Below are 24,959 nucleotides of genomic sequence, written 5' to 3' on the forward strand. Positions count from 1 at the left end.
AAGGGAAGAGGGAAAAGGGGGAAGGGAGGAGGGGGAAAGGACAAGAAAGAGTATAATGCAGTGGCATTTGGTGCATTCGCAGTATGATACAACCACTTCTGATGCCTAGTTTCAAAACTTTTATTTTAAAACAATTTATTTATTTATTAGAGAGAGACAGACAAGAGTATGGACATACCACGGCCTCCTGCCACTGCAAACAAACCACAGATGCATGTGTACCTTTGTGTATCTGTTTTTATGTGGGTACTGGAGACTCAAACCCCAGCATTCAGGCTTTTTAAGCAAGTGCCTTTAACCTTTCTCCAGCCCCCAAACTTTTTAATAACCTCAGGAAAATACCAGGAGTCTATTGAGCACTCTTCCCACTCTCTAATGCCCTAATAAGCGCTAATTGGCTTTCAGTCTCTATAGACTTCTCCATTCTAGACATTGCATACAATAAGCACACCGTGTCCTCAGTGCAAAACCCACGACTTGCTGTGTAGCAGATTTGTCCTGATGGAAATAGTCTCTCCAAAGGAGGCTCTAATTCAGGAAGTCAAGTCTGGGAGACCGGACACTTAAAAGGTCACACAATCACCCCCCAAGGTTATGTTAGTTAGAAACGGAAACATTCCTTACTTGGGGGTGGGGGCAGGAAGAAGTTACAGAAACTCAGGAAGTCAACAAGTCTGGGAAAAAGTTGCAAGGTTCCGACCCCAAGGCTATATCAAAGCAAAGCTGCTTGGAGAGAGAGGCTCTGTAGATGGAGCTTCCCCTAGGTGGTGTGAAGTGCTCCAGAGATGTGGCCCCTGTGAGTCATCACCTGTGCCAAGGGGAACTTTCTGCAGATGCAGCTGCCTTTGAGCTGAAGCAGCTATGGGAGGTCATCATCCAGGAGAAGATGAGACTTCTAGTATGGCTGAGTTTTAATCCCTCATTCTGCTCTGTAAGTAATCCCAGTAAACTCAATTGGTTCTGTAAGATTCCCGGGGGAGGGGGAATCTTCCGTGGTGGGAGACCCGCGCCCAAGAACCAAGACCGAGCCACTGGATGCAAAGGCAAGAGGCAGCTTTATTGTTTACACAGACGCCTGCGGGCACTCCAGTCCTTCGAGAGGCTGAGTGCGCCGGGCAAGGGGAAGGGTCTCTTTTTATAGAGTTAGGGAGAGCAGAAGCAGGTTTACAGAAGCAGAAGCATGATTTCAGTCCCAGCACTGGTTACTGGTTACTTATTAATAGACTTGGAGTCGGTGGGGATCCTCTTTTTTTTTTTTTTCTCTTCTCGGAAGCATCCTGACAGGGTTATCTATAGTACATTAGGCGGAGTTTGTGGTCATGCCTGTCTGCATCTGGGGGTCACAAGGCTGTCTGCATCTGGGGGTCACAAGGCTGTCTGCATCTGGGGCTGTTTTTGGCTCCTGGTATTTTTCCATGGGTTTTACATTCCCCCATTTCTCTTGGAACTGAGTAAAATCTTTTACTTATAATCTTATGTCATTTTGGCTTGATGGCTGATATTGACTAGTGAGGACGAACGCCTGGATAACTGAGAGCTTGTCCCGTATAAACTGTACCAGCCTATTGAGAATACATGGACCAAAGGTTAATAGGAGCACAAGAATGAGCAAAGGACCCAGGAGAGTGGATAAGAGGGTGGTGAACCAGGGGGATTTATGAAACCAACTTTCGAACCAGCCCTGTCGTGACTCTAGCAATCTCTGCCTCTGGGCTAGTCTCTCCCTGAGCATTTCCATAGATTCCCGGACTATGCCCGTATGGTCAGCATAAAAACAGCATTCTTCCTTAAGGGCAGCACAGAGGCCTCCTTCTTTTAGAAACAACAAGTCTAGGCCTCTTCTATTTTGCAATACTACCTCTGAAAGGGAAGTAAGGGAAGTTTCTAGAGCAGAAATAGATTTTTCTATGGCCTGTAAGTCTGTGGTTATCGCTTCTTGTAGGGCTCGGGTCTGCTCAGAGTGTACCAGGGCAGTTGTTTCAGTTCCTATCCCCGCTAAGATTCCTCCTGCTCCCAAAAGGAGGGCGATGGTAAGGGTTATGGGCTCCCGCCTAGGTCTGTTTTCAAATACCTGAAGAATGAATTCTGATCTATGGTAGGTAGTGCGTGGCCATAACTGGACTAGGACACAGTAATCAGCAGTAGAATTAAGGACAGTAGCAGAAACGCAAGGAGTCAGTCCTGTATTACAGGCCCAATAGGTTCCATTTGGAGATTCTAAGTAGTAAGCTCCAGGGGACACAGGAGTGGTTTTGTTACATAAATGTTGAAGAGTAGTGGGTATGGTCCCAATACAGGAGCCCTGGCCAGTTACTTCTGCAAGAGTTAATTTATGAGACGCAACAGCAAGACATCGAATAGGAATGTTAGTGGAGTTGGTAAAGTTTCCTGGTAAGGCTATGCCTTCATAGTAAGGAGGGTCAGCAGTTAAACAGAGCCAGCAGTCTTGGGTATAGTTACTGTCAGAGGCATTTAGGGAGAGATAAGCCCCCTGTATTAGACTAAAGAGTCGATTACCTGTTCCCTGGGGTTTATAGAGATGAGTGGTTGGTCTTTTAGGAGGGGGAATTATAACATTGGTAGGTTTAGAAGGCGGGGCCAAGGAAAGTGGGAGTCGGGGGATAGGTTTTTGATCTGGTAGAACTGGGTTGGGGCCTATTGGACTTATGTCAGTCGATAATTGGAGCTTAATAGTAAGGAGGAAACCTGGGTCTGGCCCATCTATGTAAAGACGGACCCCCCAAGTATGGCCTTTGAGCCATGTCCTATCTGCCTTGCCGGGAGAAGTGAAAGTAATGTTTAGAAGCATCTTGTTACCCTGATTTAGGCGAGTTACAGTAATAAAATCCCAGGAGGATTTGGGTTGCCAGTATACATTTCCAGTGGTTTCACATCCCCAGTTTTTACAATAATAGTCCACTCTAGTTCCACAGTTTGATGCCTGGGCATGTTGGGGGCAAACATATAGAGTGGAGTTTAACAACTGTCTGGCAGGTTTGGAGTAACATCCTGGGCTAACAGGAGGGTTGTGTCTCTTCCGGTGAGTCTTTTTTAAAGTCTCTTCAAAAAGGTTTTCTATGGGCAGTCAAGGCGCACAGATTGGGGGTTAAGGAGGGCCACCATGTCCATAACGGGGCAGGGGAGGTATTAGACCAAATAATTTGTCCTCCCTCAGAAATGACTAGCCAAGTCAAAGATAAGGGAAGGTGAGGACTAGCAGAGACGTTACTCACAAAACTGAAAGTTAAGAAGAGGTATGTTAAGATCGAGAGAGTCTTATCTTTAGGGGATTTGGAGTGCGATGTGCTTTCCATGGTGCGAGGTTTGGTGGTGTGCTGTCTGGGTACTCTGTCAGGGCAGCCTTGACGTGGGAGGCGTGGATCCAAGTGGCGATTCCGTCTACTTTTAAGGCCGTGGGAGTTGTCAGGAGCACGGTGTAAGGTCCTTTCCAGCGAGGTTTCAGATTCTTGGTCTGATGTCGACGGACCCAAACTGAGTCCCCTATCTGGAATGAATGGGGGATTAGCGGTTTATTAGTTGCCTCTTTATAGGCAGCTGCTAGAGGTTTCCAAACTTCCTGGTGTACCAACTGTAGGGCGTTTAAGTGAGCCTGTAGGGTGGGGGTATCAGTAAAATTAGAAATTTCTGTAAGCATGAAAGTGACAGCTGGCGGGGGGCTGCCATAGAGGATTTTAAAGGGGGTTAGGCCATGAGGGCCTGGGGTGTTTCGGGCCTTGTAAAGGGTCAGGGGTAGGAGTTGTACCCAATCCTTTGAGCCAGTTGCAAGCGTTAATTTAGATAAAGCCTCTTTAATTGTTTTATTTATCCTTTCTACCTGACCTGAACTCTGGGGTCTGTATGCACAATGTAACTTCCAATTGATCCCCAGTGTCTTGGCCACTGACTGACTCACCTGGGAGACAAAGGCAGGCCCATTGTCTGACCCGAGTGCCTGTGGCATTCCATACTGAGGAAAGATATCATCTAGCAATTTCTTGGTTACCACTCTGGCGGTTTCATGCTTGGTGGGAAATGCTTCTACCCATCCTGAAAAAGTGTCTACAAAAACTAGGAGATATTTGTAACCATACATACCCGGTTTTACCTCAGTGAAGTCGAGCTCCCAACAAGCCCCGGGTTGGTGTCCCCTCAGGCGAGACCCAAGGGCCATCTGGGCTCATCCAGCATTTACCTGAGCACACACTTTGCAAGTGTTTGCAACTTCTTTTAGGATTGAACCTTTGTTTAGAAAAAGATGTCCTGTTTCCTTTTGTTCTAGTAGAGTATTCATCTTTTGAGCACTCATGTGGGTTAGCCTGTGAAGTTGCTTAATGAGGAGGGCTGTAATCTTTTGAGGTACAATAGTCTTTTCTAGGTAAGTCCATTTGCCGTGGGCAGCATCATGATGCCCCCAGTTTCTGAATCAAGTCCAAGTCCTCATTCGTGTATTCCCATCCCGGAGTTGGAGATGCTGCTTTAGGAGTCCCCTCCTCAGTGGCCATCAGAATCAAGAGTTGGGGTCCCAGAGCTGCCTCACGGGTGGCTTTATCAGCGAACCTGTTCCCTATGGCCTCGGGGCTGTTTCCTTTCTGATGACCTGGACAGTGTATAATGCTGAGCTTCTGGGGTAGGTACAGAGCCTTGAGGAGGGCCAATATCTCAGTCTTATTTTTGATTTCCCTCTGAAGTCAGCAGGCCCCTTCTTTTGTAAATTTCCCCATGTATGTGGGCGGTGGCGAATGCATACCGGCTATCAGTGTACACATTGAGTTTTTTACCTTTAGCCTGCTGGAGGGCTTGAGTCAAGGCAATGAGTTCCGCTTTTTGTGCCGAGGTCCCTCCGGGCAGGGCGCTAGCCCAGACTACCTGGTCTCTGGTGGTCACTGCGGCCCCGGCTCGCCTCTCACCATTCAGTAGGAAGCTGCTACCGTCCGTGTACCAGGTGAAATCTGCATCCTGCAGCGGCTGGTCAGTGAGATCCTTTCTGGTTCCGTGTACCTCTGTATGACAGTCCTGATATGAGGAGGCCGCAAGCAGGAGGTCATCCACATATTGGAGCAGAATTAAAGATGGGTGCTGGACTCGAAAGTCAGCCAGGTCCCGGTGTAAGGCTTCATCAAAGAGGGTGGGACTGTTTTTAAATCCCTGGGGAAGTCTTGTCCATGTTAATTGCCCTGAGATTCCACAGTCAGGGTCCTTCCATTCGAATGCAAACAGTGGCTGACTCTGGGAAGCCAGTCTCAGGCAGAAAAAAGCATCCTTTAAATCCAAGATTGAATACCACTGATGAGAGGGAGGTAAAGAACTCAGCAGGTTATAAGGATTAGGCACAGTGGGGTGGATATCTTCCACCCTTTTGTTAACTTCCCTAAGGTTTTGGTCAGGGCGATAGTCCCCGGTCCACTCTGGGTCTGGGTCTCCTTTGGTCTCCCAACCTATTAGTCCTATCATTGTTCTGTACTACAGTGGCCAAGAGGCGGCTCAATTCTCTGCTTCTCGTGTGTTTCCTAGCATTTTTCTTTTGTTTTTGTTTCTTTTTTTATGCTTGTCTTCTCTATTCTCTGCCTCCCTGTGTAGGTGGTCCTCTCTCTTTTCTGCTGTCTCTCGTTTATTAAAAATCCTCTCTGCTTCCTTAATTCTCTCTAGAAAGGCAGCAGGGGATTTATCTGGTTTTTGTATTACTTGCTTTACCTTGGCCAAATTAGTAGGGTGGCGCCCAGCACCACGGAGGCCCGCTATGAGCAACTGGCGATAAAGGCGTAGGTGTCCCCTACCGTCTGCTGAGGTGTGGTCCCAGTCGGGGCGGGTCAAAGGAAAAGCATCATCAATCTCATCTAGTATCTGGGTGGGTCTCCCGTTATCGCCTGGAACATTCTTTCTGGCTTCCAGAAAGACTCTGCTTTTCTTCTGTCCTGAGAAGAGCCTCAAGGGAAAGGCTTGTGAAGTCTCCCCCTGTGGTGGCTGCTCTCGGTGGCTCCGTAGGCGTCCAGCCACTGGGGAAGGGAGTGCAAGGGGGGGGGGGGCGCGGCGGCGCGGCTGGTGCCTGGGTTTGGGATCCATAGGTAGGGGGTCCTTCCGAGAGGAGATCTATAAGGGGGGGGGTATTGAGGTCCGGGGGAAGTACCGGTTTCAGGGGCTGCTTCTTGGTATCAACCGGACAACAAGAGGAGGAAGTAGGGGCAGGGAGAGGCAGTGGCGGGGCAGGTTGGGGGGGGGGATAAAAGGGGCGACCCATAGCGGTGGGCCAACTGCTAGACACTCCCAGGTGACTATATAGGGGACTTGGTCTGGTTGTCCATGTGGACCGTGATCGAACACCTTTGCTTTCACCTGTAAAATAGTAGAGAGGTTAAAGGTCCCATCCCTTGGCCAGCCCACATTAAAGGTGGGCCATTCCATGGAACAGAAAGTTTGCCATTTTTTCTTTTTGACATCTACTGACTGGTTGGAAGCAATATTTCGAACGTCTTTCCAATGATCTAGGGTTAAACTCAGGGGGGGTCACCATTTTTTTTTTTTGACCCATTTTGTCAAGAGACAACACTAAACAAACACCAAGGACTAAGACAACAGAGAGACAGCCGGCACAGAGACGCGCAGCGCGGCTTCAGTAACAGACTGAAAATGCAGATTCAGACGGGGAGACCATTTGTCCACCCAACAGACTAACGTATCCCTCGGATACTTGTTGAGCTCCGAAAAATCGGGCTCCCAAATTCCCTGAAGCGTCCTCCAGGGTGGCGGGGGAGAAGTCCGAGCCCGTCAGCTCCTTCTCAAGCCGCCCAGATACAGAACGACACGGATCCGAGCCGATTTTCTAACGCAGCGCAAAAAATGGAACTAGACGTAGACAGACAGAATGGTGCACCAAATTAAATGCTTACCTCCCGGTGGGCAGTAATTGGGTTGGGCGGGGGTCCCCAATCCCGGACGAGCCCCCAGCTGTAAGATTCCCGGGGGAGGGGGAATCTTCCGTGGTGGGAGACCCGCGCCCAAGAACCAAGACCGAGCCACTGGATGCAAAGGCAAGAGGCAGCTTTATTGTTTACACAGACGCCTGCGGGCACTCCAGTCCTTCGAGAGGCTGAGTGCGCCGGGCAAGGGGAAGGGTCTCTTTTTATAGAGTTAGGGAGAGCAGAAGCAGGTTTACAGAAGCAGAAGCATGATTTCAGTCCCAGCACTGGTTACTGGTTACTTATTAATAGACTTGGAGTCGGTGGGGATCCTCTTTTTTTTTTTTTTTCTCTTCTCGGAAGCATCCTGACAGGGTTATCTATAGTACATTAGGCGGAGTTTGTGGTCATGCCTGTCTGCATCTGGGGGTCACAAGGCTGTCTGCATCTGGGGGTCACAAGGCTGTCTGCATCTGGGGCTGTTTTTGGCTCCTGGTATTTTTCCATGGGTTTTACAGTTCCCCAAACTGGTTTTTGGCATAATCGTCCTTTGGGTCTGTGGAGAAGACGTGTTTGTGTCACCCCAGAAGAAAGGTTTCCTGCGACATGACTGAATAATACAATCTATTCTGTGGGTCTTTCCTCACTGTTTGCACATCAGTTGACAGCATTTGAGTTTTTCTATGTTTTTGGCGGCTCGGACTGAATAGTGACCGTCCTAAGCTTTGGTGCATATTTCATTCTGGGATTGCTGGTTCCCAGTAAATAAACTTCCATATAACTTTTGGAAGAATGGGCCAATATTCTGTATAGCAGCTCTCAGTGTTGAATGTCCAAGAATAACGTCCTTGGACCAGTCATGTGTGACTGAAATTGGAATTGACTTAGTTCAGAGATAAGACGTTAGCAATGGGTTGGGGCGGCGGCGGCTGGGAAGATGGCTCAACTGTTAAAGATGCTTGTGTGCAAAGCCTGCTGGCCAAGGTTCAGTTCTCAAGCTGCCCATGTAAAGCTGGACAGGCATTTATTTGCAGTGGCAAGAGAACCTGGCATGCTCATACACAAACACAAATAAAAAAATATATTTTAGGGCTGGAGATATGGTGTAGCGGTTAAGCGCTTGCCTGTGAAGCCTACGGATTCCCGTTTGAGGCTCGATTCTCCAGGACCCACGTTAGCCAGATGCACAAGGGGGTGCACGTGTCTGGAATTTGTTTGCAGTGGCTGGAGGTCTTGGCACACCCATTCTCTCTCTCTATGTCGGGAGCAGGCTGCCGCGACCCGAAGAAGGGGCTAGACCCTGGCCCGCTGGTGATCGCCACGGAAATACCTGCCCGTGAGACAGATCCGCTTGAACAGTGAGGTAAGATTTTTTTTTTTCTTTACCATGGGACAAGCATTTACAAAAGAAGACTCTTTTGTGACTGGGCTAAAACAAGCTCTCAAGTACGAGGAACTAGGATTAAAAGAAAAGACTTAAAAATATTCCTGGATTATATTGGTGATCTCTGTCCTTAGTTCCCGAGGGAAGGAACTATTAATGAAAAAACTTGGTTGAGAGTTGGAGACTGCTTTTGTGATTACTATGATACATTTGGCCCTGAGAAGGTCCCTGTTTCTGCCTACTCTTATTGGAATCTTATAAATGATGTTTTTAAGGTTCACAATCATTCTATGGCTGTACGGGTCCTTGTCAATGAGGGAGAGGCTGCTCTTAAACGCTCTTCTAAGCCCCCTTCTGCTTGTGCCTCTGTCATTGTTGAAGATGAAACTCAAGAGAGACCTAAATCTCCTGCCTCTGAAAAGCCTTCCTGTCACCTTTATCCCTCCCTAGTGGATGTTGAGGCTGGGCCCCCCCTCCCCCGTTACTTAATGTAGGCCCCACAAGTGAAGCGCCTCTAAAATTACCTCCTGCCTATCGTCCGCCACTTTGCACTCCTCTATTGCTCTGCCACCCTGCCTCCTTCTGCACCTGCCGAACCTCCCGCTGACTCACCCTTCATAGAATTCCAATCTGCCACATTAGCTTCCCTCTCTGACCTCCGCAGGACACTTCAAGATAAAAGGCTTCAGCTACAGCTTCTCCGGGAACTTGATTCTGTCACAGAAGAACTTGCTGCTTTTTCTAATCCTTCCTCTAACAGCCGTAGGCACAAAACAGAAACAGACTGCACACACCCGCAATAGTGGCCTTCTTGCCTTTCCTGTCACTCGCAAACAGGCTCGCTCGGACCCCGCTTCTGCTCCCTCCCCCGTCGCGTCCGACGCAGAGCCTATCTCCCAACCTAAATATGTAAGTCTTAATTTAAAATTTCTTGAGCGTCTGAAGGCGGCCGTCTCCAATTACGGGCCCACGGCTCCCTTTACTCTCACTCTTCTGGAAAGTTATCCTGATAAATGGCTCACGCCTAATGACTGGTAACGCCTTGCTTGCGCGGCTGTCTCCGGGGGAGATTTTGTTCTATGGTGCACTGAATTTAATGAAAACTGCTCTGACCTTGCTCACTGTAATTTACAAAAGGCTGTTTCTAGAAATTGGACAAAACAAAAATTATTGGGGGAACACCCCTATGATTCCAACGAACGGCAAGCGTGCTACCCCTCTGGACGTTTATCCCAAATACAGCAGGCAGGCCTGGCCGCCTGGCGACGCCTCCCTCCCAAAGGGGCCGCCACCGCCTCCCTGGCCAGCATTAGACGAGGTCCAGAAGAGCCTTTCAGTGACTTTGTCAGCAGACTTAATGAAACTGCTGAACTCCTTTTTGGCATTGGTGAAACCAAGAGCCCCTTTATCAAACACCTGGCCTTTGAAAATGCTAATCCTGCTTGTCAGTCTATTCTCCATTTTCACAAGTGGGAGACCATATCTGATTATATCGAGTTATGTGCAGGCGTAGGCTCCTCCCACACCATGGGTTTAGCAATCGAAGCTGCTGCTCTCCGTTCTGCTGGCCTGGCTCAGGGTACAAAAACATGTTATAATTGTAAACAGCCTGGACGCTTCTCTCGTGAATGCACCGCTCCTAAACAACTTCCCGCTCCTCTTCGCCCTCCCCCTGCTACACCCTGTCCTCGCTGCCAAAAGGGCAAACATCGGACCTCTGAATGTCGCTCCAGGCCTGACATTCATGGCCGTCCTCTGTCGGCCTCTCAGGAAAAAACTCTTCCTGTCTCGGGAAACTCCCAACGGGGCCGGCTCCAGGCCCCTACCCCACGGACAAACCTTGGGGCGGTCAGGTTTGTCCCTCCCTCCAATCCACTGGAAAATCAGTGTCCACCCTCTGGCGCGCCACAGCAGGCAGCGCAGGACTGGACCTCTGTGCCACTCCCGCACAGTATTAACTCCTGAGACTTGCCCTCAAGTAATTACAACAAATGTGTTGGGCCCTATGCCCCCCAACAAGTTTGGCCTTCTCCTAGGCAGGGCTGGTGTTTCTCTCAAGGGCATTCAAGTCATCCCTGGAGTTATAGATAATGATTTCGCCCGCAATATCCAAGTTTTAGTCACCTCCCCAAAAGGAACTCATATAATCTTGCCTGGGGATCGAGTGGCCCAAATTGTCCTGCTGCCCCTCACTTTTCTTAACAATAATTATATGTCCCCAAGTCACGACAACAATCAACCTGGCTCCTCTGACGCTTATTGGGTGCACTCTGTAACGCTGGATCGCCCCACTTTAAGGTTGCTTCTTGATGGCAAGCCCTTTGATGGCATCATGGATACTGGCGCTGACGCCACCATAATCTCCCTCAAACATTGGCCTAAGTCCTGGCCCCTGACTGCCTCTCATACCCATCTACAGGGCATTGGACAATCCAATAACCCTCAACAGAGCTCTCGCGTCCTTGCTTGGACTGATGAGGAGGGTAACTCAGGACAAGTCACCCCCTTTGTTCTCCCAGGCCTGCCTGTCAACTTGTGGGGAAGAGACACTCTTTCGCAGATGAATATGGTCCTCTGTCGCCCCAATAGTGTTGTCACTTCCCAAATGCTTAGTCAGGGTTTTGTTCCAGGGAAAGGACTCGGAAAAAATTTACAAGGCATAACAGAACCCATTTCTCCTCCCCCAAAACTCGATCGCTCTGGCCTTGGGTATGCCTCTGAGTCATCTTTTCTCTAGCGGCCTTTGCCATCCCTGCACCCCATGCTGATAAAATCACTTGGAAAACCCAAAGCTCTATCTGGGTTGACCAATGGCCACTTTCACATGAGAAAACAGAGACTGCAACGTTGTAAGTGTGTGGGGTTCCCCAGAGGGGTCCCCACTCAGGGCTGTCTACGCGACCCCAAAAACACTCACGCAGGACGCTCTCAATGCAAACCGCACGAGGTTTATTGATTCCGATGCATCGGGGCTCGACACAAATTTCCTCTCACAGGAAGAAAGGTGAAGAGCCCCTAGTCACGTGTTTGGTCAGCTTATAAAGTCTGAAAACCATAGGTATGCAGAGTCATAGGGGCTTTTCAGCCGTGGGTTCCCCTGATTGGGTGGGTCCCACGAGGTGGGCTCGTGAGGGTCCCTCTGATTGGGTAGGGCGTACAAAGGGCCAGGTCCTCATGGTATACTTTTTACAAAATGGAGGTAGTTGCATACTTTTTACAAAATGGAGGTAGTTGCAAAATGGCAGTTCTGTGATTCAGTGCAGTAGCAAGCAAGCCATATTACAGAAGCTTAAAAAGGCAAGTTAGCAAAGCAGCTAGACAACAGAGCAGCAGAAATAGGGCAACTTTTATCCTTTCAAGTGCAGGAACAACTTGCCACTGGCCACATCAAGCCTTCTACCTCCCCCTGGAACTCCCCTATTTTTGTTATTCGGAAAACGTCTGGCAAATGGTGCCTACTACAGGATCGAAGAGCTGTTAATAAAGCCATGTTCCCAATGGGGGCACTCCAACCAGGACTTCCTTTCCCGGTGGCCATCCCTTATGTTTCCTTCAAAATGGTTATTGATCTAAAGGATTGCTTTTTTACCATCCCTCTACACCCTGAGGATAGACCCTGCTTTGCCTTCAGGGTCCCACAAGTAAATTTCTGTGGCCCTATGCCTCGCTTTCAGGGGAAGGTTTTACCCCAAGGTATGGCTAACAGTCCCACCCTCTGTCAAAAGTTCGTGGCCATGGCCGTTGACCCTCTCAGGAAGACTTTCCCCTCTGTCTACATTCTTCATTATATGGATGATATTCTTTTAGCTGCCTGTAACCAAAACCTGCTTTCCTCCTCCCTCCAGAGCCTACTATCCAACTTACAATCCTATGGGCTTCAAGTCGCCCCTGACGAAAGTTCAAACCGCCGACCCTTACATGTATTTGGGCTATGAGCTCAAAAATCAACAGTTACTAACTCCCCGAATTCAACTCCGCACCCCTCATCTCTCTACTCTCAATGACTTTCAGAAATTGCTTGGGGACATTTAATGGCTTAGACCCTATTTAAAGGTTCCCACTGCTACTCTTCTACCCCTCAATGACATCTTAACTGGAGATCCCAGCCCTACCTCTCCTAGACAACTTACCTCTCAGGCCCTTGCTGCCTTGAAAGAAATAAACAAGACTATTTGCCTCCAGACTGCCCAACAAATAGATTATGCCCTTCCCCTGGTTTTCCTTGTTTGCTCTACTACCCAGACACCTACTGGTGTATTTTGGCAAAGGCATCCTCACCACAATCACGGCTCTCCCCAGCTTTGGGTTCACCTCTCTTCTTCTCCTACTAAAGTCATAGCCACTTATCCCTTTTTGGTTGCTTCCTCATCATAAAGGCTTGCAAGCTCTCCCGCCAACATTTTGGCAAAGATCCAGATACAATCCTCCTCCCCTACAGTCCTGACCAACTCAACTGGCTTCTCCAGACTAATGATGATTGGCCCATAGCGCTGCCTTTATGGGCATTATTGACAGTCACTATCCTTCTGACCCCCTTATTCAGTTTGCCAACATTCACTCTTTTGTTTTTCCCCTTAATACTTCTCATGACCCTATCAAGGATGCTCCTTCTATATTCACTGATGGATCTGCTAACGGTACAGCTGCTTGCGTGATAAATGGACAACCAGCTTCTCTCCATACCCAGTACTCCTCTGCCCAATTAGTAGAGCTTTGCGCTGTCCTTGAAGTTTTCAAACAATTCCCTTCACAGCCCTTCAACCTCTTTACTGACAGTGTTTATGTTGTTAAGTCAGTCACCCTACTGGAAACAACACCCTGTATCAAGCCCTCCACTAATGCCTCTGCTTTGTTCCGCTCCCTTCGGGATCTCATTTGCGCTCAGTCTCACTCCTTCTATATAGGCCACCTACACACTAATACTTCTCTGCCAGGCCCTCTGACGCAGGGCAATGCCGATGCGGATGCTGCTACCCGCCTTGCTCTCGTAGCCCTAACTGAGCCTCTCTCCTCGGCACAACAGGCTCACAATATGCATCATTTAAATTCTCAAACCCTCCGCCTTGCCTTTAAGATTACCCATGCTCAAGCTAGGGAAATAGTTAAGTCCTGGCCTGTCTCTTTACCAGTTCCCCATTTGGGAGTCAACCCACGTGGTCTTCTTCCCAGTGAGATATGGCAAATGGATGTAACTCACTTCTCAGATTTTGGCAAGCTTAAATATGTTCATGTTACAATTGATACCTTTAGTGGTTTCATTTTCGCCTCTCTCCACGCTGGTGAAGCTTCAAAAAATGTCATTGCTCATGTTCTTCAATGTGTCTCTACATTGGGAACTCCAAAAATCATTAAGAAAGTCAATGGTCCTGGGTAGACTAGCCATACCTTCGAAAATTTTTGCTCCATGCTTCAAATAAAACATGTCACTGGCATTCCCTAAAACCCTCAGGGATAGGGCATTGTGGAAAGGGCTAATCAAACCCTTAAGGCTACACTTAATAAATTAAAAATTCAGCCCTTTTATGGTATAAAAATACCCCACAAAACATTTTGGCCCATGCTTTGTTTATTCTTAATTTCTTAAGCCTTGACAGTTCTGGCAGATCAGCCGCTGATCGCCTTTACCATTCCACCACTGACTCCATTCACGCCCTCCTTAGGTGGCGTGATCCCCACTTCCCAGTGGCACGGCCCTGATCCCATCCTCATTTGGGGATGCAGCTCTGCTTGCATTTATGATCAACAAAATGATGGGCCTCGTTGGCTCCCAGAACGTCTAGTTTGTTAATGGACACCACCCTCACCCCTTGAAAATTCACCCTCTCCCAGGGAGGGCTCCCCGCCCCCCTGAGGTTTTGTCCTTTCTTTTTCAGGACTATGGCTGTCCCTGCCTTCCTTGGCCTCTTGCTCCTGGCATCTGGATTGATCACCACTGACCATTGACCCATGAATCACACCTGGGCTGTGCTCAGTGAAGTTGGTGATGTGATCTGGACCCACTCTATGGTTTCCCAGACCATCCCTTGGCCGACCCTAACTCCAGACCTCTACAAAATGGCCCTCGGCAGCCCGAACACTTGGGGACTCGGCACCATTTTCACACAACATACTGCTCCTGAAATTGATCTTCACCACTCTTATGGTGAAGGGGGATGTTATAATTCTTACCAGAGGTCTTACAATCTTTCTCCCTCTATGTTGCCCCTGGCCATCACCGCCCCCGTTCACTTACGTGGAAATGTGAAGGAATAGACTCTTATTTTAGTGCAAGCTGGGGATGCGAAACTACTGGAGACGCTTACTAGAACCCCTCATCTTCATGGGACTATATCACCTTATAAGCTAACTATACCCATCCCCAGGGAGCTGCCCGCTATGAGGATAATCCAAAACAGGCTTGCAAGGTATCCTCTCCATCCTTTGGGTGGTGCCACCCCCTAATAATTACCTTTACAGACCCTGGCAAACTACAGTCATATGACGTCTGGTCATGGGGCATTCAATGGGCTGTCCGTGCCTATGGCGGCTCTCATATTGGGGTCCTTTTTACCATTAAGCTACAGAAGACCCTCCCTATCACCACTTTCTCAGCCCCTACCACTTTCCACTCCTCGCGTGCCGACCCCTTGTTACCCCCGTTCCTCCATCTCCTATATCCTCCTCCTCCCCTGTACTGGCTCTGGTTATGCTCCCACCGCCTCCTTCTCCACTCCCGACAACCACTGACCTGGTTCTTAACCTGGTCAAGGGTACTTTTAATGTACTCAATTCTTCTTCTCCCAGTCTTACTCAATCTTGCTGGCTTTGTGTCCATACCTCACTCCCCCTTTATGAAGGTGTGGCTCAATCCCTCCCGTTTCCTTTCAATGCAACTACTGATTATACTCACTGCCCCTGGTCTCAACGTCCTAACATCTCCCTCCCCATCCCCTATGTCCTTGGCTCTGGAACCTGTCTCCATACCCCAAACCTCTCCAATTCTTCCATACCTTCTACCCTTTGTGAGAATTCTGTCTCTGTTAATTCCTCCCTTAACGGTTCCTATTATCTCCTCCCCCAGGGCTATTGGTGGGCCTGCCACGACAGCCTAACAGCTTGTGCTTTCGTGGATCGCCTGCTCTCTTCTCCTCAGTTCTATGTCCCTGTCCGACTCTTCCCTCGCATTTCCTATCGTCCTGCTCCAGACTTTGACGCTTCCCTTGCTTCATCTCTCCCCTATTCACGTAGGACCAAACGTGAACCCATTACTGGAGCTGCTATTTCGCTTGCCTTGCTTCTGGGTGTTGGCACCGCGGGAGCCGGCACAGGTATTGCCGCTCTTGTACAGGGAAATGCCCAATATGAAATCCTGCCTTCCCGACTGGATAAGGACATTCAAAACCTAGAAAAGGAAATTACTGCTTTAGAAAAGTCCTTAGTCTCTTTATCTGAGGTGGTACTTCAAAAATCGCTGGGGCCTCGACCTCCTTCTTTTGAAGGAGGGGGGACTATGCGCTGCCTTACAGGAAGAATGCTGCTTTTACACTGACCATACACGTGTCACGAGGGACAGTATGGCTAAGGCCAGAGAATCCCTGCAGAAAAGAAAAAATAATAGAGGCATGACAGAAACATCTGATTGGTTCTTTTCTCATCCTTGGCTGTCCTCGATCCTCCCCTCTATTTTAGGCCCCTTGGTTGGCCTACTCCTCTTACTAAGTTTTGGCCCATGGTTGTTTAAAAAGCTAATATCCTTTGTTAAGGAACAGATTGATTCAGCCACAGCATGACCAACTCAAGTGCGCTACCATCGCCTGGCTCTTGAAGACCAAGACCTACCTTGTGACCACCCACTGCGGCTGCCCCCTGGCCTAGGTGCCGAACCTTCGCCCTAGTTTGTGGGTGTACTGCACATCTCCTCCCTCATTGGCACTTGTCTAAACTTAAAATGATCTGAGTGACTCCCCTCCAACAGGAACTGCATAGGAGTCAGTCCTGTGCATATTGATTCACAAGTGTGTGAGTACAATGTGGGCACCAGCATGGGTGCGAGGCATAGCACCACAAGGGAAGGTCCCTATCTGACCACTTCTGGATTCCCTGAGAGGTATACCTGGCTTGCATGGAGGTTGGTACCATAGCTGTTATCACTAAGGCCGTGCCTCGCTCTCTGGCCACATAGGCCCTGCCTCCCCTCCCCAAAAGGTACCAAGGGCCAAAGATTGTGGGAAAAAAGACACCCCACGGGAGGAGTCGGGTCCCTACTCCCCCAGTTGGTTAATGCCCACTGCTGCAAAGCTGGCCTCCCCCACTTTTGTATAAAAGGAGGGAGGAGATGTCGGGAGCCATAGAGCAAAAGCCTCTCCCTTTTACCTGGGCCTGGTTGGTCAGCAGACTGCTTACGGAATCTTATCTTTTGCAAAAGGCCAGTTTATGGTCAGGCTTCTGGGCACTAGGCAACCAAAAGTGCCTCTATCTTGAGTAATGACTCCATTTTGTGATAAGTTGTCTGTTCTGGAAAGTCACAAAGCCTGCAGCTGTTTGTTAAAGTCGTTAAATCTTGTGGCCTTGGGCCTATGACCTTATCCTTTCAAAACAGAATTGTAGCAATACCTAAAACTCCCCTGTTCTGTATAAAAGGCACCCTGAGACAAATAGAAATTGCAGCTTGATCAGACCCCTGTCTTGCTGTCAGGTTTCTCGTGTCTCTTGTCCCTTCCATTTCAGGTTCTCTAGGGTCCATGCTCCCGTTGAAGCCCTGCTGGCTGGGGCATCTCTCTGCCTCGTTCTCTCTTTCTCTCTCTCTCTCTGTCACTCTCAAATAAATAAAAATAAACAAAAAATTTAAAAAATAAAATAAACAAATTTTAACTGGGTGTGGTGGTGTTATGCCCAGTTCTCGGCACCCCTAGTGACCACCAAGGAGAACCAAACATGTATGCAAGGGCAAGGAGCTTTACTTCGGGCTTAAGCTCGGTCTCTTGACTTCACCAACGCAGTGGATCCGTGCAAGAGCCCTGAGTAGCAGGAGGGTAGGGTTTATATAGAAATGTGAACGAGGAGGTAGGGGATAGATACATGATCGGTTGGTTTAAACCGTAAATGCACTTGTATTCTTCTGATTGGCTTGGGATTTCAGCGGGCAAAATTGGGGGCAGGACAGGGGCAGGAAGATTTTGGCAGGCAAGGTTGGGGGCAGGACGGAGGTAGGAGCTAGGGGAACCCCAGGCAGATGAGGTAGTCTTCATTGTGATTGGCTGGGGCAGAAAGACAGAGAGGACAGGCCTTAGGCATGTCCTGGGCATGTCTAAGCTAGGAGTGACTCCGGCCTTTGGGTGGGCACCTTCCCTAACCATATGTCAGGGCAGTTGCCTTCTGCCTAAACGGAAAACCTGAAAGTTAGGCCCAGCCAGGGCAGCACCTTACTGAATCCCTTCATAGCGTTAATTTAGTTTCTGGGTCTTTCAGTGGCACACGCCTTTAATCCCAGCACTCAGGTGAGTTCGAGGCCACCCCAAGATTACATAGTGAATTCCAGGTGAGCCTGGACCAGAGTGAGACCCTATCTCAAAAACCCAAAATTAATTAATTAATTAACTTTAGGCCAGGCATGATGCCCCATGCCTTTAATCCCAGCACTAGAGAGGCAGAGAGCAGTAGGAGGATCCTTGTGAGTTGGTGCCAGTTTGGGGCTACAGGATGAGTTCCAGGTCAGCCTGTGCCTGCAGTAAGATTCTCCTTCAGGGAAAAAAAAAAAAATTAAGAAATTTAAAAGAAGAAATTAGCAATGGGGTGGGCCATGAGCTGTGAACACGATAGTGCTAAGTGCATTGTTCATCTGCTTGTTGGCCCTGCAGATGGGTCATCAGGCGGAACACCACATCTCATTTCTGAAGTAGGGAAGTCTTTAGTAAGAGGTCTTATTATGAAAACCAATTGTTAGTGACTACAACAGTCCTTAAAATAAATTTCTGGGGCTTGGAAGATAGTCAGCCAAGAACACTGTCAGCTAAGAAGTCAGTCAGTAAGTGACCTAGAGTGGAGTGAAAGTGGTGGAAGCAGTTAGAGCTACACTCCCAGCCTGGCTGAGTCGCTTCAATCAGTCTACCTGTAGGGCTCAGGAAGAGTTCTTAGTGAGTCCAAGTCAGAAAACTGGGAGGGAACTTGGCAACATTAGAAGTACAGGCAAGAAAGATTTCAAGACTCTGAAAACAACAGGCAGGTAATAAACTATAATAATGAAGCGAGCTGGAATTGAAGCCAAGTGTGGTGGTGCATGCCTCTGAGCCCAGTACTCAAGAGGCTGAGGTCGAAAGATTGCTGTGAATTCAAGGCCAGCCTGGGGCTATAGAGTGAGTTCAGGTCAGCCTGGGTTAAAGCGACACCCTACTTAATTTAAAAAATAAAAAGCTGGGCCTGGTGGTGCACGCCTTTGATCCCAGCACTTGGGAGGCCGAGGTAGGAGGATCACTGTGAGTTCAAAGCCACCTGAGGCTAGTGAATTCCAGGTCACCCTAGGCTAGAGCGAGACCCTACCTCAGAAAAAGAGAGAGAGAGAGGGAGAGGGAGGGAGGGAGCTAGAATTAAATGGTAGTTGGAACTAGCTTTTTTCCTGAAATGTAACTTTATTTTTACAGATACCTCAATTTTACCAGAGATAACCACAGAGAGACTGGGATGTCTAATCTTGATTGTCAGCTTTGTTGGATTGAGAGGAATCTACTGTTATGAGCATGTAAGGACCAGCATATGGTCCAGGGACAGTTTAGATAAATAAGTTTGTTTTTCTTTGTGTGTGAGAGTAAAATTGCAAAGTCAACCTTTGTAAGCAAAAATCTAAGAAAAAGCTGAGTACAATGACATAGTAAGAGATTACCAGAAGGTGTGTGTGCAACCCTAGATAAGTAGTGGAAAATACAAAAAACCCAGCTGCTTAGCAGCCGTTGTCCCAGTCCTCTCGACACTATGACTGACTGAACGGCTGCTCAGCGGTCCGGACTGAGACCTCCGCGAGACGCATCGCTGATCCGAATTCATCTGCCCGACACGCTGTCCGAACGACCGAGACGACTGAGACTTGCCTTGAAAACTGCGAACCGAGAAAAAGTCGGAGCACGGACCCCGCGTCGCCAGGTTGTGACGTCAGAAATATACTGCGTCCCAAGTCTCGCGATATCAGGTTGTATACATGTTAGACTCATTAGAAATATTCTTGTGTTAGTAGTGATGAATATAATTTGGATATATATTATATTAGCTATAATATTAGTTGTGATAGTTTGGACTTGCTTGTGTGTGACTTTCATCCCAGTAAACTCCTTTGCGAGTACACCAGCATCTGAGTATTATTGACCTTCGTGGGCGGAATCCTCTCAACCAATCATCTTTGAGAGTGCTCGCGACATCTACATCAGTGAAGCTCACTTCAGGTGGCTGTGAAGGCATTTTCAGAGCTGATTAACTAAGGCAGGAAATGACCCTGAGTGTAAGTGATACTGTAAAGGTCCGAAAATTGCTGAAGAAAGACCCCAGACTCAAATAGTATGTAAAAACAAAGAGTGTTTATTCTGCAGAATCAGGCAGCGTGTGGGGGGTCAACCATTCATACAAAATGGAGACCCTGAGAGAAGCACGCAGGCCCCTTTTAAGCACAACTAGGGGAATTTCAGGCGGGGTTTTAAAATGATTGGCTAAGCAAGCAACAGTTACAGTTGTACATCTTTGATTGGTTGGGGCAAAAGGGACATGTCTGGGCATGTTTGGACACATCTTCAGGACCTGACTCAGCCCCTGGGTGGCTGTCTCCCAGCCACATGTCAGGGTCACTGTTGATTAACAGTCCGTCCTTTCCCAGAAGTCTTGCTTGCCTCTCCAGAAAACTGAAACTTAGGCCTAGTTAGGGTGGTACTTTACTGGAGCCTGTCATGGTGTCAGTTTGGTTCCTTCATTCCCCCCTTGAGTATGGCCCCATCTCAAATCCTTAAGATGTATCTAAAGGTTGGTATTGTTGCCTTAGGACCATTAATTGTACTATTGCTAAACGATCCCTAACAAATTTGACCAAGGCATTAATAATGCAGGGCCCACAAGTAAGGGCCAGCAACAAGAGGATAAGGGGGCCTGTGGGTGTGCAATGGCTCGCCACAGTCCTGTCTTCTCTTCAGGTGCACAGTCGTTTGGGTACGCACGTGTGTCAACAGGCTTCACATGTGAATGATGCACTCAGGCTGGGATGCCATCTACCTTGATGGCCATTGGAGTGGTCAGGATCATGGTGTAGGGTCCCTTCTAGCCATGTTCAAGAGTCTCCTTCCAGTGTCTTTTGACAAGTACTAGGTCTCCCGGTCTGAACCTGTGGAGTATAGGTGGAGGTGTCTTTTCATGGATGGCTCACAGTTGGGGTCAGAGATGCTCCTGCACCTGAAATAAAGCTTTTAAGGAGGAGAAAAATCTCTCATCATCAAATTCAGTTAACATTTCTGCTTTTATATTAGGCAACAAGAGTGGGGGTATTGCATACATGATTTCAAAGGAAGTCAGCCCATGGTAAAAGGGGAGTTTTGAACTCAAAAAAGGGCAAAGGAAAGGAAAAACACCCAGTCACTGCCAGTTTCAAGGGTTAATTTAGTTAGGGTCTTTTTAAGGGTCCAATTCATTCTTTCTACCTGTCCTGAATTCTGGGGATGATACACACAATGGAGTTGCCAATTTGTCCCCATAATTTTAACTATGGCCTGAGTTACCTGTGAGATGAAGGCTGGTCTATTGTCTGATCCCAAAAGTACAGGTAAACCATACATTGGAATGATGTCATCCAATAGTTTTTTGGCTACAGTTGTGGCAGTCTCATTCATGGTTGGAAAAGCCTCAGTCCATCCTGAAAAGGTGTCTATAAATACCAGCAAATACTTATATCCATACAAACCAGGTTTTACCTCTGTAAAGTCAATTTCCCAATTTACTGAAGAATGCATCCTTAAGGTCCAGCACCATGTACACACTGCATTCAGGTGGCAAAGTGCTCATCAGAGTGTGCGGATTTGGCACCATGGGATGGATGTCTTCTACCCATTTGTTAGTTTTCCTCAAATCCTGCACAGGCCAGTAGTCATTGGAGTGGGGCTTCTTTACTGGCAGGAGGGGGTTATTCCAGGTGGACTGACAAGGGGCCAATATCCCTTGTTCCCAAATGGTTTATATGAGGTGTTATACCTAGTTTGGCCTCTTGGGGCATAGGGTATTGGCAGACTCAGATTGGGCCAGCATTAGCCTTCAGTTGGACCATGACTGGGGCCCGATGCTTGACCAGCCTGGTCTGATTTCTTTCTGCCCATACACCTGGAATCCTTTCCCATAGTTCCCTCAGATACAGGCTTTCAGGGGTAGCTTGGGAGGGTGAGGTGTAGGGTTTATATTAATCCTCCAGGGACACAATCAACACATGTGCAGGACCATTCTGATTGAGAACTTGTACACCCTTGGGGCTGAAATGGACTTGTGCCCCCATTTTAGTCAAAAGGTCTTGCTCAAAGAGTGGATATGGGCACCCAGGGATGACCATGAACAAATGGGTTGCCCGTCCTATTCCTAAGTCCACTTCTCTTCAGGTAGTCCATGAATATTGACTTGTCCCAGTGGCTTCCTGGATCCATGTCCTTTTAGTGGACAGGGGTCCCATAGGTTGTTTCAGGATCGAATGCTGAGCCCCAGTATCGACCAGGAAGTCCACTGTTTCCCCCTCCACCTTCAAGGTTACCCAGGGCTCATGGAGGGGATGTGGGCCCTACGCCCTCAGTCACTAAGTTCTCCTAGTTGCGGGATCTTAGGATTTTTGTCTCTTTGTCTTTTTGGACATTCATTTTTCCAATGTCCCATCTCTTTGCAACAAGCACATTGGACCTTTTGGAGACCAGTTGGTATTGCCCTTCCCCTCTCAATTGTGGGGCTGGTTTGCTCCTGTCTCTCCCATAAGCCATGGTTTTTAATTCCCCTGGGTCAGATTTTCCTGTGGCGGCCAGTAGTATTTTGGCTAATCTCTAGTCTGTTTATCTTCTGAAGTGTCTCTATTGTTATAAACTTTTTCTGTTATTGCTGCAAGTTCTGACATCTGCTTACACGTGAAACTGCCTAGTCGCTGGAGTTTCCTGCAGATGTGTGGTGCCACCTGGTTGGCAAAAGCCATGTTTATAGCAGACTGGTTTTCTCTTCCTTCTGGGTTCAGGGGTATATAAGTCCGGTATGCTTCTAATAGTCTCTTTAAAAAGGCCCCTGGGCTTTCCTCCTTACCTTGTATGTAACCCATCCTACCTTAGATAAATTTGTGGGCTTCCTTACAGCCTCTTGGAGACCCCCCCATTAGAATCTTGCAGTAGGCTCTCAGTCTCTCCTTACCTGTAGGGCTGTTGGGATCCCAATCCAGGTGGGTTAAGGGAAAGGCTGCATCCATGTCAGCCTGCACAGTTGTGGGCTGACCGTTAGGTCCAGGAACCATCTCGCGGGCAGTGGCTAGAATTTGGTCCCTTTCCTCTGTGGTAAAAAGAACCTGTAAGAGCTGCTGACAGTCATCCCAAGTGGGCTAATGGGTTATCATTATGGAATCTAACAAGTCTAGGAGGGCTGAGGGCTTGTCAGAAAACTTTGGATTCTGCATCTTCCATTTATATAAGTCACTGGTAGAAAAAGGGATGTGAGTCATAAACTGCTGGCTGTCTTGATCGGGGTGGGGGTGGGGGGGAGAGGCAGTTTCTCATAGAGGCAGCGCAATTGTTGTGGGATCTGCCCACCTCGTGGTCTGGGCCCATGTATGGGGAGGTCTCATCATGTTTCCTCCTGCTTCCCTTGGGCCCAGATCGGCAGCTACCACTTGCTCCAAACGCATGTTCCACCTTGTGCATCTGGCTTATGTGGGTCCTGGGGAGTCCAACCTGGGTCCTGAGGCTTCACAGGCATGCACCTTAACCACTAAGCCATCTCTCCAGCCCTGGATCTTGTTCTTTGACCATGTACTTTCTGTACTGTATTGAAGAGTTAATACCTATAGGGTTACGACTGAGAGGAATTGACTGATTCCTGTAATGTTGTCAGTTATTTTCCATCTTTATCTGAATATTTTGCTCATTTCTTTCTCCCTTACTCATATTAGCAGTTTGCCTATATGCTGAGTTGGACATGATTGATTATTTCCTAGTTCTCATTTCTTCATCTGTTCCTCTCATGAAATTTGTTCTTGTTTTTTTGTTTTGTTTTGTTTTGTTTGTTTGGTTTTTCGAGGTAGGGTCTCACTCTAGCTCAGGCTGAGCTGGAATTCACTATGTAGTCTCAGGGTGGCCTCAGACTTGTGAAGATCCTCCTACCTCTGTACCACTACACCAGGCTTTTTAAAAAATTTATTTATTATTATTATTTTTTTTTTTAGGTAGGGTCTTGCTCTAGCCCAGGCTGACCTGGAACTCACTTTATAGTCTCAGGCTGTCTTTGAACTCACAACAGTCCTACTGAGGCCACTGGAGTTCTGGTATTAAAGGTGTGTGCCACCACACATGGCAAAGAGAGAGAATGGCCACATCAGGTCCTCTAAACACTGCAAACGAACTCCAGATAAACGAACCACTGGGGAATCAAAGTTGGGTTGTTAGGTGTTATGTGTAAGTCCCTTAATCACTGACCCATCTCTCCAGCTGGCCCACCAATTTGTTCTCTCTCCCTCTGTCTCTCTCTCACTCACTTGCTCTCTCTTTAAAAAACTTTATTTATTTATTTATTTAAGAGCAACAGAGAGAGAAAGAGGCAGATAGAGATAGAGAATGGGCGCATCCTGGGGAGCTGCCCTAGGTATCTCCATCATTTCCCGTGAGGCACTCATAGACTTTGTAAAGTGAAAGGGTTGTGGCGTTAACGTTTCCTGGGGAGTTGGGAGCAGTTGTCTATTTACCATAGACACACCATAGACAACAGACCAAAGGTAGGATCCCTTCTCAAGTCTAGCTTAATGAACCAGTGAATTTATTGGGATTATTTCCTGGAGTTTGGGGCAGCTAAAGGACAGCTAAATCACTTGAAATCCCTCCCAGCACAGGTTTCCACTTGTGACGGAAGATGTTATCTTGAGTTCAGTACAGAGCTTATAGGCAGCTGGGCTGGTATAAATCTCTTCTCCCAAATAGCTCTTACTCCTCCTACAACTTGTGATTCTTGCCAATTTCAGGAGCTTCCTGGCATTTAAGGAGCCTAAGTTTCAATTTGGAAGTTCTTAAGGAGTCCCCCATAGGACAGAAAGTTTCAATTCAGAGGAAATTGCCACACAACGAAGGGGTAAAGTTGCCATCAGCAGTAGAAGGGAGACAGAAAAAAAAAAAAAAAACCCTCTAACCAATTCTCTGACAAATGCTGTGACTAGAGGGTGGAGGCTCTGCAACAGTAATAATAGAGATTGGGAGCCAAGTCGCTCACATGGTAGGCAGTGTAGGCAGGCCCTTCAGGAAACATAAATACACATCTGCCTTGATACTCTAAAGGCAGTTCCAGTCTAGGTACTGAACTTCCAGTCCAGGGGCTGAAATTCTTTTTTTCAATTTTATTATATATTCATTTGCCAGAGAAAGAAAGCATGGGCACACCAGGGCCTCTTGCTGCTGCAAAACAACCCCAGATGCACGCGCCACTTTGTGCATCTGTCTTTAGGCACTGGGGAATTGAACATCGCG

General features: G+C 47.9%; 1 long non-coding RNA gene across 2 annotated transcripts in view; it reads left to right on the forward strand.

Annotated features, from left to right (window-relative positions):
* The first annotated feature begins 717 nt into the window (after positions 1–717).
* The window catches only part of LOC123453343, a 30,633-nt gene continuing 6,391 nt past the window's right edge, over positions 718–24,959 (forward strand). Inside the window, exons 1-3 of one of the 2 annotated variants that reach the window (XR_006632742.1) lie at positions 718–931; positions 8,164–8,256; positions 18,894–18,979. This is a non-coding gene — a long non-coding RNA (uncharacterized LOC123453343). Of the gene's footprint in view, positions 932–8,163; positions 8,257–18,893; positions 18,980–24,959 lie in introns of those variants that run through there. The other variant, XR_006632745.1, reaches the window with a different exon arrangement.

This window comes from Jaculus jaculus, chromosome 1, assembly GCF_020740685.1.
Source record: "Jaculus jaculus isolate mJacJac1 chromosome 1, mJacJac1.mat.Y.cur, whole genome shotgun sequence".
Lineage (NCBI taxonomy): Eukaryota > Metazoa > Chordata > Mammalia > Rodentia > Dipodidae > Jaculus > Jaculus jaculus.